Source organism: Felis catus, chromosome B1 (genome assembly GCF_018350175.1).
Source record: "Felis catus isolate Fca126 chromosome B1, F.catus_Fca126_mat1.0, whole genome shotgun sequence".
NCBI classification, from domain to species: domain Eukaryota; kingdom Metazoa; phylum Chordata; class Mammalia; order Carnivora; family Felidae; genus Felis; species Felis catus.
Genome location: NC_058371.1, coordinates 2,111,672 through 2,126,057, shown reverse-complemented (window position 1 = coordinate 2,126,057; position 14,386 = coordinate 2,111,672). Strand labels below are relative to the sequence as shown.

The window sequence follows — 14,386 nt, the reverse complement described above, 5'->3', positions numbered from 1 at the left end:
AACAAACAGAAATAAATTGCATTTTTGTACACTAACAATAAATATGTAGAAATAGAAATTAAAAATACAATATAATTTATAATCATTCCAAACGGAATGAATTCTTAGGTGTAAACCTAACAAAACATGTAAGGTGAGTATTAGAAGATGCAGATAAAAAAATCCAAGAGGGCATAAATAGGCACACCTGGGTGGCTCAGTCAGTTGAGCGTCTGAGTTCGGCTCAGGTCATGATCTCGCAGTCTGTGAGTTCGAGCCCCGTGTCAGGCTCTGTCCTGACAGCTCCGAGCCTGGAGCCTGCTTTGGATTCTGTGTCCCCCTCTCTCTCTCTCTGCCCCTCCCCTGCCCACGCTCTGTCTCTCTCTCTCTGTCAAAAATAAACATTAAATTTTTTTTTTAATCCGAGAGGGCATAAATAAATGATTAAGACATTTTTTAAGGCAGATAGGAAGAATCGCCAAGATGACAATTCTCCCTGTTGATCTACAGGTTAATGAAATCCCTAACAAAATACCAAAAGGTGTTTTGTTTTGTTTTGTTTTGTTTTGTTTTGTTTTGTTTTGTTTTGTTTTGTTTTTGCAGATGGAGATAAGTTTAATCTAAAACTTATGTGGGAGACCTCACGCCCTGTTATAATTAAAACGATTTTGATGAAGAAGAATGCGGTGGGAGAATCGCCCTCCCTGATAATAAGGCTACAACAATTACGACAAAGTAGTGGCAAGGAATGGACCCAGAGAGCAACAGAGCAGAGAACCCGGAAAAGACCCACACACATCGGCTCAACTCCTACCCCACGAAGGCCCAGAAGCAATTCAGTGGAATTTAATGCACTGAAAGGATAGACTTCTCAATAAAAGGTTCTGTGAGGCAATTAGACATATACAAGCAAAGCAACGAATCTCAGCCTAAACCTCACACCCCATTCAAAACTTAATTCGAAATGACTAGGGATTTAAGTATGAAATTAAAACTGTAAAATTTTCAGAAAAAAGACACCAAGAGAAAGCCTCTAGGAGTAGGGTGAGGCAAAGATCATGTTTGACACCAGAAGTGAAATCCATATTGGAAAAATTAATAAATTGAAACCCTATCCCAATGTAAACTTTCTGCTCACAAGAGAGCATGAGAAAGGAAAATTATAGACTGTGAGAAAGCGTTCACCGACCACACATCCCGCAAAGGACTAGAATAGAGACAGTAAACGGCACAGGGAAAGAGGCTCGACATTGACCTCCCATGGGCTCACTCCTGTGTGTCATAGACTCATAAACGCATTTGCAGTGTGTGTCTTTATCAGTAAAATTCCTGCGGCTTTGTAACCCAAAAATATGTATTTTATTTCCACATTTTGATAACCACTTGTTGTATAAAATTTAAACGTGAAGTTATTTTTCTTAATGCTTAGAAATATTCCCCGGTGACCTCGTCCACCCAGTGCTGCTGGCAAGGATTCTAGCAATCTGGCTATCGTCCCTTGGTGTCTGCCCACACCTGTCTTCAGGAAGCCTGCATCTCGGGAGGGCTTCTGTGCTGCCCGATGTCAAGCCCGGGGCGTAGACACGGAGACCAGCTCTGGGGTTCCTCCTTCCTTCCTTCCTTCCTTCCTTCCTTCCTTCCTTCCTTCCCTCCCTCCCTCCCTCCCCTCCCCTCCCCTCCCCTCCCCTCCCCTCCCCTCCCCTCCCCTCCCCTCCCCTCCCTTCCCTTCCCTTCCCTTCCCTTCCCTTCCCCTTCCTTCCTTCCTTCCTTCCTTCCTTCCTTCCTTCCTTCCATAAAGGAGCAGACGGGGGCTTTTCTCAAAGCCGCTCAGGAGAGGCAAAAGAGTAAAACGTAAACAGAAATCCCTTCAAACTCACCCTCAGTCCAACTAGTGAGAAACTGACTCCAATACGCCCAGACCTTTCTCTCTTTAATTTTTTGGTAACTTCCTGGCATCCTGATGCTTTCTTTGGTCATCTATTACTACCCCCGATTTGATTGTGAGGGGGAAAAAGACAGCATCTACTCTGCCACTTTTTGGGGACTTTGTGTTAAAATATTACGTGTGGAGAGAGGTGTTTCAGGTCTGCACAGTTGAGAGCAATCTTTGCACTTTATAGAGTCTGGAAAGAGACTTAATTTGGTTTTGTTTTTTTTAATTATTATCAATCTAGGCAGCTCTTTTGATTAAAAAAATTGTCAGCAACCATTTATAAGCCTTCTACTGTATTTGCATCGGGGGTACATTGATGAGAACGTAGAGGCCCAGAATTCACGTCGCTAGGGCTGGTTTCCAGCATCTCTGGGATATGGCAGCTTAAACGCTTAAAGTAACACATCTTAATTATAGTAATAAATCTTACAATGTTTCTGAAAACCAAGGTGTACGCATAGAATTAACTCCACCTTTGTTTTTTAAATTCCCATCCATGCTATTGGTAGAGGGAAATAGATTTCTTCCCAGTTAATATTCGCATTTACAAAAACTAAGGTGGACAAAAATCGGGTGAATTATTTTATATGTGTTGATGGCAACAGGTGGCATGATACGGTGACATATACAGGGTCCCCCCAAAATGAAAAGAAGCTCAGAAATGTCCTCAGATGAATGGAAACAAGCAAAAGCTGTTCATCACAAGTGTCGTTCTGAAGAATGCAAGTGATCATATCTATATCGTAGTAGAAGTCGATGCAGAATGTTGACCAAGGTGTCTTCGAGTGTTGGGGTGTTTGGGGTGGACGGATGGAGCCCGCAGGCGGGCCCCTGGACCTCCCTGCCTGGGAGCACCTGCCGGGTCTTCTGGGCTCAGCCTTGACACAGACCGAGAGCCGGCAAAGGACCTTTTCATGCTCCAGATCCCTCGCTTTGAAAATGGAAATCCGTGCTTATTCCCACACAGCCTGACTCTACCGGTGCGAACGGCAATCCAAAACCACCCCACACTCCGAGTGCTGGTGACGCACTTCTGCCTTCTCGGTTTGACACGCCTTCTTGTCGAGAAGCACCGTGAAGTTGAAGCCCACGCAGACAGTCCCCTGCAGCCGTCAATCAAACATATACAAAAATGCTTTGCAACTGTACCAAGAAAAATGCTTCTTAAACAGACGGAGTCAAGCCAACAAGACATCAATCATCCAATTCTTGTTTTGTAGAGAAATTCAGCAAGCATCCGACATTCACAGTGATTTGGCTGACGTAGCTTCAAAACCCAGGTCCTTCCTAACTGAAGGAGAGGCCTTTATCTAAGATACATTCTTAACGAGCAAACTAATTTAAAACTTCACTCTGTTCACGGGTCTATTTTCCCAGGTAATTACAAGGTTCTTTTGCACCCGGCAGAGGCTGTTTTCTTCTTCTTTAATTTGCCATGTATTTCCTATATAATTTCATACTAAGCATTGTTTAGCTGGCAGGAATATTTACGATGAAATTTTATGGATTATCCTGCTTCTCTGGTAAGACATTCTTTAACTCAGTGCCGGAGAACTAAGAGAAAAAATTCTCCATCTTAAAATTGCTTCGTTTGTTTTTATTTCCCGCTTTCCTACAGCTCTTCCTTCCCCGAGGCCATCCCTCGGACTTCCTCGGGAAGAAACACTCAGCGAACATGTACGGATTCGGCTTTCTTTGTTTTCTATGGTCCCAGCCCCGGAGTGTCCCTGTGACTGTCCCACTGAGGAGAGAAGGTCCGCGCAAGCTGCTCTCTTTCCACCGAGGATGTAGCTCTTCCAGAAAGAACGGAGAGAGCTGTCAGCCGAGGGACTCCTAGAGGTCTGCGTTTGTAGGTGCCGACAGTTGGGCTTTGAACAACCCTGACGTAGGAAGGCCACCAATCGCAGACGGGACACTCTGAGGATATGAAGGTGGGCGGTCACCCACCCAGGCGTGCCCAGACAGAGTGTGTGGGCCAACAGGGGCAGAGGGAGGGCTCCAGGGGGACAGGACGTAAATGGACCCAGCAAACCACACAGTCGCCTCGGCTTGGAGGGCCCCCCAGTGCGTCTGCTATGAGGCGAGTCCGCAGTGATCACGTCAGGGCCCTGGAGGGACACGAGGCAGGGCTGAGGTTCAAAGGCTGCCCTTCGCAGTGACCCAATGTCCAAAGGGTCAAGAGTCTAATTCTTATCTCGTTCACGCACCGGCAGGGATCACTTTATGCGAAGAGCCACGGAGACCCGTTGGCGTGAGACATGAAACAGCAACTTCTACACGGAGCCTTGAATTCCAAACAGCGGAGGGTCGAGGGGAGAGCTGCAGGCGTGACGTGCCCGAGTCAGGACCCTCAGGGGGTAAGTCACGCAGTGAAAATGAGAACTAGAACTCGCTTGTGAACATACGTGTATATATAATACAATTTCATATCGCATCATAATAATGTAATTATCGTGTAATGATTTTATTACATGTGTGTATATTATATCAACCAATATAATCATGTTACATCATATACGTAATATTTCCATATGTGATGTTTAAAGTTTTGCTTCTACAAAGTTTGAAAAAAAAGACATTTTGCACAGTAAAGATTATAAAATCCTACAATACCAAGCTAGCACATTTTTCTTCTCGTCATCTTTAATATATTCTAAGGTGGTTTGAAAATTTTCAGACCCTCCCCCCAAAATTGTTTCGCGTTCTTTTTTTTTTTTTAATTTTTTTTTGTTTACATTTATTTATTTTTGAGAAACAGAGTGAGACAAAGCGTGAGCGGGGGAGGGGCAGAGAGAGGACACACAGAATCTGAAGCAGGCTCCAGGCTCCGAGCAAGCGGTCAGCACAGAGCCCGATGCGGGGCTCGAACCCACAGACTGTGAAATCCTGACCTGAGCCGAAGTCGGACGCTCAACCGACTGAGCCACCCAGGCGCCCCTGTTTCGCATTCTTGAGTGTGGATTTTGCTAGTTTCGGTCGGAGTCACCCTGAGAATGGATATAAAACACATGTATTTCCTTTACTTATTTAACAAGTCAGTTAATCGAACAATATTTTTTTTAATTTTTTTTTAACGTTTATTTATTTTTGAGACAGAGAGAGACAGAGCATGAACGGGGGAGGGGCAGAGAGAGAGGGAGACACAGAATTGGAAGCAGGCTCCAGGCTCCGAGCCATCAGCCCAGAGCCCGACGCGGGGCTCGAACTCACGGACCGCGAGATCGTGACCTGAGCCGAAGTAGGACACTTAACCGACTAAGCCACCCAGGCGCCCCTGAACAATATTTATTAATTAAGCCACTAGTGACGTCCTGTCTGGTCACCTGAGGGAGAAACATAAAACGGAGATCACAGTTGATGCCCTTTGGCCGGGGTCTCAGGAGTAGAAACCATACTTCGACCTGAGGGCACCGTGGGGGGGACGGCTCCCCTGCTTACCAGCCTGCCTGACCGGTACATCATCACCCCTTCGCAACTCGCGTCCTGCATCAGTCCTGTCCCCGCATCGCCTGTTGACCCTGCGGCCCCCGCGCGGGCACCCCGCACCCCTGCCCCACAGCTCACCCCCCAGGGCCCGAGCAGGGCTGGCCCTAAACGCGGCCAGAGCCGGGGCCAGGCAGAGTGCGAAGTAAGCGCGTCTCGTCCCAAGGGGCCGGGCCCTCAGGAAGACCTCAGTCTGATGACTCTGAAAAAGGACAGAGCACAAACTGGGGGAAAACACACACCCCGCAGAGAGTGCCAGCGGACGGGCTCTATGAGCCAGGCTGGAGTGGCCACAGCTTTCTAAAAATTGATTTTTAATTGGCCGCCGGTCGCTCGCTAAATGAGCTGGGTCAGATATGGTGGAAAGCCCACAGGCTGAGGCAAAAATTACAGATTTCACCACAGCTAAGAAACAGGAGAGAAAGGAATACAGAGGCGGGAGACAGAAGGAAGGGAGAGAGGACACAAGGGAATTTTAAGGTGGATTGTAAGAGAAACAAATGGGGAAATTCATTACTCATTTCAGATTTTATTATTTGCTGATATGGACCAAAGGCGTCGAGTGTAATTTTCATCAGTGCCAAATAACAATGAGCCCATGCGTTAAGACTTTGGATTTTACATACATGGCTGCATATTTCTTTGTTTTTAATGTTTATTTTTGAGAGGGAGAGAGAGTGAGTGAGCAGAGGAGGGGCAGAGAGAGGGGGGGACAGAGGATCCGAAGCGGGCTCTGTACTGACAGCAGGGAGCCTGACGTGGGGCTCGAACTCACGAACCATGAGACCGTGACCTGAGCCAAAGTCTGAGGCTCAACCGACTGCGCCACCCAGGCGCTCCTGGGGCTGAATATTTCTGAGACAAGAACTTGTATGTTGTTTATCGTCTTCATTACCTGACTTTAATCAGGACATCTTAGCTCCTTACCTCTGGGATTTCAACGGAGATTCTCCCCATCTGGTGTAAAACCTAACCTGATCTCAACCTTCCATTTAGGGTTCTTAGAGCAGAGCCCTTGACAGCCAGAAGAGGAAAGAGGGAGGGCCCCGTGTCAGCTGGAGCACTGCCACCTCTGGGCAGGGGTACGGTGGCCCGTGGGAGAAGCAGACCCTGGAGAGAATTCCTAAAGCAACATCAGCGGAAGCTGAAACGACAGTGGCCAGAGATGGGGGGTGGGGTGCTCCCTGGACTCTGCCTGGCTTCCTGCCCCGAGATTTTTGTCAGACTCCCGATTCCAAATTTCCTGCATCCTCACATTTGTAGCCTGGAATCACATCTCCCTACATTTTCAATCATGTAGCCAGTGTCTGTCCAGATCGATGACATCCCCAGAGTTTAGCTCTCCCCCTCCACCCCTCTCCCGTACAGCTTGTCCGCAGGCCATCTGTGAAACTGTACCAAGTGGCCGTGACAGTGACAGTGACAGTGACATACAGTGGCAGGAAGGGGATGGGCTGAAGAGCAGACCCTGGCCTGATATCCATTAGAATGGGCTGACAGTAACTATGCCTGAGGACACGATTTTTTGAAAGAGCTACCGAAAAATTGTAGTTTGATAGTCTGTTAGCAACGCCTTACTGACTTCTCCCTCGTTCTTGCTGCTTCTGCCGCCATTCAACAGCCTGGTGACACTTGGCTGGACAGACAGTGGAGAGATGCTGGAGACGAGGAGAGACAGAAGTAGAGAGAGACAACGGGAGATAAAACATATGGATGCCGTGGACCGACAAATACACAGAGAAAGAGAGACGGAGACACGGAGATTCTCGTACCTCAGACAGCCTTGAAGACAGGAACGACGTCAGACTTGTCTTTGTGTCTCCACCACCGCGCGCAATTCCTAACCCCCTAAAACCAAGTAACCTTGCAATCTCGGAACGGTGCTTGAGGCTTTCATTTCAGTCTCCAGATTTCGTCCACCGTCTAGCGTGCATTTAAAATGTTCGGAACTCTCTGCTTTGTGAGCCCACCTTCAGGTCTGCGGCACATTAGGAGGCGTCCCACTATTCCATATGAGCATTTTGGGAGTCTCTCCCAGCGCAGGATGCCTTCCGCACCCTCCCCCCGTCGCGCAGCCCAGCTCCTGCAGCCACTGGTGGCAAGCATCCCAAGTCCTCAGACCAGGGTGGTCCTCCTGCCTAAGCCAGCCACTCGGAGCCTGCTTCCCGCAGACCTGGGATTGAAAGGGGGGCAGTGACAGAGAAGCTGGGGGCGGGCACCTGTCACTGCCCTCATGGCGGGGGTTCACGCGAGCGCGGGCACCGTGAGGGGCCATCGTCACCCGCCATATGGGCATGGCACATGAAAGCCGGGGGTGGAGCAGCCATGCCCACGAGCTGAGCCAGGAGAACACGTCAAGAGAGCCCCCGATGCTCTGAATGCTGGAGATTTGTTTTCATCTGTTGCTGAAGTGTAGCGGTCACACAGCATCACACTGGTCTCCGACTGTATTCGCGCGACATAGTGATTACAACGTGCCCGCCTGGCAAATGCAGTCACAGTCTGTCACCCCACAGCATTATGGCCATCTTAGCGACTACACTCCCCGTGCTGTTCTTGTCATCCGTGACTTACTTATTTTCTAGCTGGGAGTTTGTGCCTTTTCATCCCTTTCACCTGCTCTCCCCTGCCCCCCCCCACCTCCCTCTGGGGCCACCAGTTCTTCCTCTGTAGTTAAGTGTCTGTTTGCGTTTTTGTCTGTTTGCTCCTTGTTTTGTTTTTTAGAGTCCATATGTCAGGAAAACTGCACGGCTGTCTTACACCAAACACAAAAATAAAGTCAAAATGTGAGACCTGAAACCACAAAATTCCCTGCAAGAAAACCTAAGCCATAGTCTCTTGGACATTGGTCTTAGCAACACGTTTATGGATATGTCTCACCGGGCAAGGGACACAAAAGCAAAAATAAACTCTTGGGAGTCCATCAAAATAGAAAGCTTCTGCCCAGCAAAGGAAATCATCAACAAAACAAAAAGGCAGCCTACTGCACGGAAGAAGATATTTGTAAATGATATATCTGATAAGGGGGTAAGATAAAAAAAATACAAAAGATTTATACAATTTAACACCAAAAAGCTCCCCAAATAACCCAATTTAAAAATGGGCAGAAGAGGGGCGCCTGGGGGGCTCAGTCGGGTAAGCGTCTGACTTCGGCTCAGGTCAGGATCTCACGGTTTGTGGGTTCGAGCCCCGTGTCGGGCTCTGTGCTGACAGCTCGGAGCCTGGAGCCTGCTTCGGATTCTGTGTCTCCCCCTCTCTCTGACCCTCTCCCACTCATGCTCTGTCTCTCTCTGTCTCTCAAAAATAAATAAATATTAAAAAAAAAAGAAAGAAAAGATTTTGGGGGAAATCATGCTACGGCAGGTAGATCTCTTAGTGACGTATAGAAATTGGATGGTTGGAAAGGAGTGGTTGGGAACAGCACTGCAGGTAGAGCTATCTGGAGGTGCAAAGGCCCTGGGCCAGGAGCCTGGGCCTCAGTGCCAATAGTGGTAGAAGGCCATTGGTTTAGGCGGAAGTTTTGGGGGACACTGTGAGTAAACAGAAGTGGTGTCATGGATGGCCTCCCGATTAAAGTATAAAAGGTACAGACAATTTTTATCATGTACTTCCTTAAAGTCCCTATGGCCGAAATATAATCATTTCATTGTGTATCCAGTCTAAAACATATCGAGATGTCTTACGTTGTATTTTGTACTAAATCTTCTAAATCCAGTGTGCATTTTACACCTGCATGAAAGACATAAAGGGCACCATCATCACCATGGCAAATTGTTTTTTAATTATGCATCGGCAATGTTGGCAGGAGTCACGGGGTCACGTTTCTAGAAACAAAATGCTCTAGCGTAACAACTGTTCTATATGATTAAAATGTTAAGGAGATACGTGTGTGTGTTTACCACCTAAATTACTGCTTCCTTTGACTTAACTCACCTCTCTGAATTATAGAGGTAATGAAACGAACAACAACAACAAAATACCTAATTGTGTATGATAGGGCAGGTGGGTAGGTCTCATCAGAATGTAAAAATAAAACAAAATATATATCAGAAATTATTACATTTGAAAAGGGTTATTCTACTTAAAAGGATGACTCTGAATTGAAAAATATGGAAAGGAAGAGGAGACACAAAACACTTTAACTCTGAAATATGAAGGAGATAGATAGGTCTAGAGACAGCCAATTCTAGATAGACTTCCAAATCTAGTTTAATACCTAGCTGATAGAAAGAAGGAGGCTCTCGGTAGTGATAGATCTAAATACAGATAAATGTAGATATAGATAGATATTTAGCCATAGATAGAGCTAAATCTAGGTAGATATGTAGACGAAGGAAGAAAGGGAGTAGAGAGGGAGGGAGAGAGGGAGGGAAGGAGGGAAGAAAAAAAGAGGGAAGGAAGGAGGGAAGGAAAGAAGGGAGGAAGGAAGGAGGGAAGGAAAGAAGGGAGGAAGGAAGGAAGGAAAGAAGGAAGGAAGGAAGGAAGGAAGGAAGGAAGGAAGGAAGGAAGGAAGGAAGGGAGGAAGGAAGGAAAGAAGGAAGGAAGGAAGGGAGGGAGGAAGGAAGGAAGGAAAGAAGGAAGGAAGGAAGGAAGGGAGGAAGGGAGGAAGGGAGGGAGGGAGGGAGGAAGGGAGGAAGGAAGGAAGGAAGGAAGGAAGGAAGGAAATAGACCTAAATAGATATAGATATAGATAGATCTATAGATATCTATCATCTAAGTATCTAATTGATAGATGATAGATAGAAACATGATAGAAAGATACATGATAGATTGATTAGATAGATAGATAGGTAGATAGAAAGATAGACGATAGATTGATGAGGTAGATAGATGATTGATAGATGATAGATGACAGATAGATGATAGATTGATTAGATTGATAGATGACAGATAAATAGATGATAGATAGATGATAGATAAATAGATGATAGATAGATATATAGATAGATGATAGATGACAGATTGATTAGAAGATTAGATAGATAGGTTGATTAGATAGATAGATGATAGATGATTGATTAGATAGATGATAGATAGATACGAATTACACCAGAGCCCAGTAAAGAGCCATCCAGACCAAACACGTCCATCCCACTTGTGAAATGACAGCTCCTTGTAGCGGGCAGTGGGCAGGGGAGGTGGACGCCCCCAACCGAGGGCTCCTCCGGTCTCCACAGCGGGCAAGTCCGCTGTCATTTTGAGGCGCATGCCGACACACCAGAACTCAGGCAGGACCCCAAATAGAGACGGGAGCGCGCTGTGTCTTTAGCACAGGCCCCTCACATGCCTGGGGCCTTCTGGAAGCCCATCTCCCAGTCCGGAAGCCTCAGGCCTGGTGTCAGGGATGACGAGACCACCTGACCAGGGACAGTCCCCTCCCCACCCCTCACCCCTGCACCGGTCACCAGGTGAGGGCCAGGCAGGGACACCTCGTGGAGGAAATGGCAGGACTCACATCCTCAGGGAGGGGGGAACCGAGAGGGGGCTCAGACAGACGCACGGGGCGCCGGGGGGCTGCAGAATCAGAGAGGGGGTGAGGCGGGGCCGCTGTGTGCTCCCCGGAATGCTGGTGTCCTACCATTCCTCACGGGTAAGTTCTCCTGTCAGACAAACGTGAGGAAAGAAAACTCACACGTTGCCCCCTGAGCACACGGCGTGTTCAGGGGCCCTGCGAGAAAACAGGCGGGAGAATGTTCCCTTCCTGCTGACTCCGGTTCCCTACCATGTTTCAGCACAGATGGGGGTTGTTTTTTGGAGGGTAGGAGAAGACTGGCGGAGTTCTGCCAATATCCTACAGCAAAAGCAAACTTCTTAGGATTTATAAGCAGAGTAGCCTTACTAAAAATAAAAGATAATACATAAGGACAAGCATCTGTAAAGCCCTTGGAAAGCTCTTCAGGAAAAGACAGAACACACAGAAAAAGTTCAGATCGGGACAGCAGGACGTGAGAAATTCGGGGTCATTCCTGGCCAAGGAGTATTTATCACATCCGAGGTTAAAGGGAAATTCAACTCCGTATTTAAAATATCTATAGTTATCCGCTGAATGTGGCACGATTGACTTCATCACATTCCACAGAGGAACATACTTTTGGAGGCCACATGCCCTGCCCAGGGGTCGGGGGAGTCTGCCCTATTCCTTTGCAGGAGAGGTCTGCACCCTAAAGGACTTCAGCGGGATGGTGACAGCCAGGGGGCTTGGGTTCTGTCCCTCCTGGCGCAGGACTCCTGGTGTCCTCCACAGTGGTTCTGACAACTGTGAGACAGAGCAGAGGAACTGTCCCCCCACCCAGAGTGACCCAGGATGGAGCAGAGGAACTGTCCCCCCAGAGTGACCCGGGACGGAGCAGAGGAACTGTTCCCCCACCCAGAGTGACCCGGGACGGAGCAGAGGAACTGTCCCCCACCCAGAGTGACCCGGGACAGAGCAGAGGAACTGTCCCCCCACCCAGAGTGACCCAGGACGGAGCAGAGGAACTGTCCCCCCAGAGTGATCCGGGACGGAGCAGAGGAACTGTCCCCCCACCCAGAGTGACCCAGGACGGAGCAGAGGAACTGTCCCCCCCCCCAGAGTGACCCGGGACGGAGCAGAGGAACTGTCCCCCCCCCAGAGTGACCCAGGACGGAGCAGAGGAACTGTCCCCCCAGAGTGACCCAGGACGGAGCAGAGGAGCCGTCCCCCGAGAGTGACCCAGGACGGAGCAGAGGAACTGTCCCCCCCACAGAGTGACCCAGGATGGAGCAGAGGAACTGTCCCCCCACCCAGAGTGACCCGGGACGGAGCAGAGGAGCCGTCCCCCCAGAAGTGACCCGGGACGGAGCAGCGGAACTGTCCCCCCACCCAGAGTGGCCTGGGATGGAACAGAGTAACTGTCGCCCCTCCCAGAGTGACCCAGGACGGAGCAGAGGAACTGTCCCCCCAGAAGTGACCCGGGACGGAGCAGAGGAGCCGTCCCCCAAGAGTGACCCAGGACGGAGCAGAGGAACTGTCCCCCCCACAGAGTGACCCAGGACGGAGCAGAGGAACTGTCCCCCCACCCAGAGTGACCCGGGGCGGAGCAGAGGAACTGTCCCCCCAGAGTGACCCAGGACGGAGCAGAGGAGCCGTCCCCCGAGAGTGACCCAGGACGGAGCAGAGGAGCCGTCCCCCCAGAGTGACCCAAAGGGCAGGCTTCCGGGCCAGCCCCGCAGCTCCCTGCAAAGTGCTCTGTGCCGCAACAGGCCTCTTGTCCACGCAGTTTGCTGCTCTGCCCACGGGGAAGCAAGGCTAACCGGCAGCGAGCTCCTTCCAGGGGTGGTGTGGCTGTGCCTGCCGGCCGGGGGTGTCACAGGGGAAGGGGGGCCGGCCTGGGGAGGGGCCCCCCCGAGCTGTTCCGCAGGGGCTCCCATGTGACACGCACCGTTGGCGGGATGGCTACGTGTACCCCCTTCTCTCGGCAGTCCCGTGTGCGGCTCCCACCGCGTCCTCGGCGCCCGTGAAGGCCCTGGAGAGGTGGTGACCTCCCCGCATGCATTGACTTCTCCAGCTGGGGACGCTGGAGGTCCAAGGTCAGGGGGCCAGGGTGGGCGGGGTCTCCGTGGGAGCCACTCCCTGGTTTGCAGCGTGAGCCAGAGAGCTCTGGGCTCCCTGCTCAGGACCCCTCTACACCTGTTCCTTCCGAAGGCCGTACCTGCATCACCGTCGCTCGGGGGTTAGGGCGTCAGCACACGCATGCGGGGGGACGCAGACGTTCAGCCCACAGCCACTCGTATTCTGACGACCAGATTTAATGCAAATAGGACAGGTAGGTGGAAACGTCCACACTGAATAGCGGACTCACCATCTGAAAGCAGAATCCGCGCGGAACAGTGAGGAGGAACAGAGGCAGCAGAGCTGGGGGGAACCCGGCCCCTCCAGGGGACTGAGCCCCTCCAAGTCTCCTTGACACGGGCCGGCCGTGTTCTCAGGCCCGGGGTGGGGGGCAGGGTTCGTGCCGGCCCAGGAGGCAGCTTCTGGTATGTTCCCTCCTTCTCCCTCAGCTGGATATACGGAATTTCTGTCTTTCCGCTGTGGGGTCCTGTGTCGCCTTCCATCTGCTAGAGCAACACATATGCTGAAGAAGTGTTCTGACACTGAAAAAACCCGACATCTTGTCCCAAAGTATGTTTTCAGTGGCGGTCACAAGAATTGTCCCCATGTTTCCTATTTCATTTTTTTTAGTGTTTATTTATTTTTGAGAGAGAGAGAGAGACACAGCATGAGCAGGGGAGGGGCAGGGAGAGAGGGAGACACAGAATCCAAAGCAGACTCCAGGCTCCCAGCTGTCAGCACAGAGCCCGACTGGTTTCCACCTCCTCAACCTGGGGGATCATGACCTGAGCCAAAGTCAGCCTCTCAACTGACCAGCCACCCAGGCACCACTCCATCTTTCTTATTTAAATTGAGAGAGAAAACAAAGTGTTTATAAATGCAAAATAGTCTTTAAATGCCATTGACAACCTGTCTTTCCTTTATTTAAATTAACAGTGACTCACTCCTAGGACCTCCATTTTAGCGAAAACCGAAAAGTAAAAGCTTCTGAATTACGAAGCATTTATGAATTCTGGAAAGTGGTAATGTAACCGCACAGGATCCATAACCAATCCAATGACTGAGCCACATCCACCCATAAAACTTGGAGAAGAGTGTGTGAAAACACAGAGATGTGGGTGTGGTGTTTCCCTTACACTAGACAGACTCTTTGATGAAAGATACAACCATGCCAAATACAGAGGTAGAATGTCATTTCTATTGTCTAGTTTTATAAATTTTAAAATGCACATGTCGTTTCTTTTTTTTTACTTTACCCTCAAAAGACCTGGGCAACGTACCTATGGGGGATACTAACTTTCCTGGACATACATACTTTTCCCCCTTTCCAAACCTCTAATGCACCATTGTAACTGGTTAATAATTATAAATGTTCGTGCTCCCTGAAATAATAGGTGAAAACAAATGTCAGAGTCACTGAG

At 49.4% G+C, this 14,386-nt stretch overlaps 1 long non-coding RNA gene across 4 annotated transcripts in view; it reads right to left on the bottom strand.

Annotated features, from left to right (window-relative positions):
- LOC123384725 overlaps positions 1–14,386 on the bottom strand; it is a 163,781-nt gene that overhangs the window by 38,204 nt on the left and 111,191 nt on the right. For 2 of the 4 annotated variants that reach the window (XR_006596200.1, XR_006596201.1), the window contains one exon: positions 4,741–4,899. The exons of the other annotated variants lie outside the window; for them this stretch is intronic. This is a non-coding gene — a long non-coding RNA (uncharacterized LOC123384725). Of the gene's footprint in view, positions 1–4,740; positions 4,900–14,386 lie in introns of those variants that run through there. 4 annotated transcript variants of the gene reach the window in all.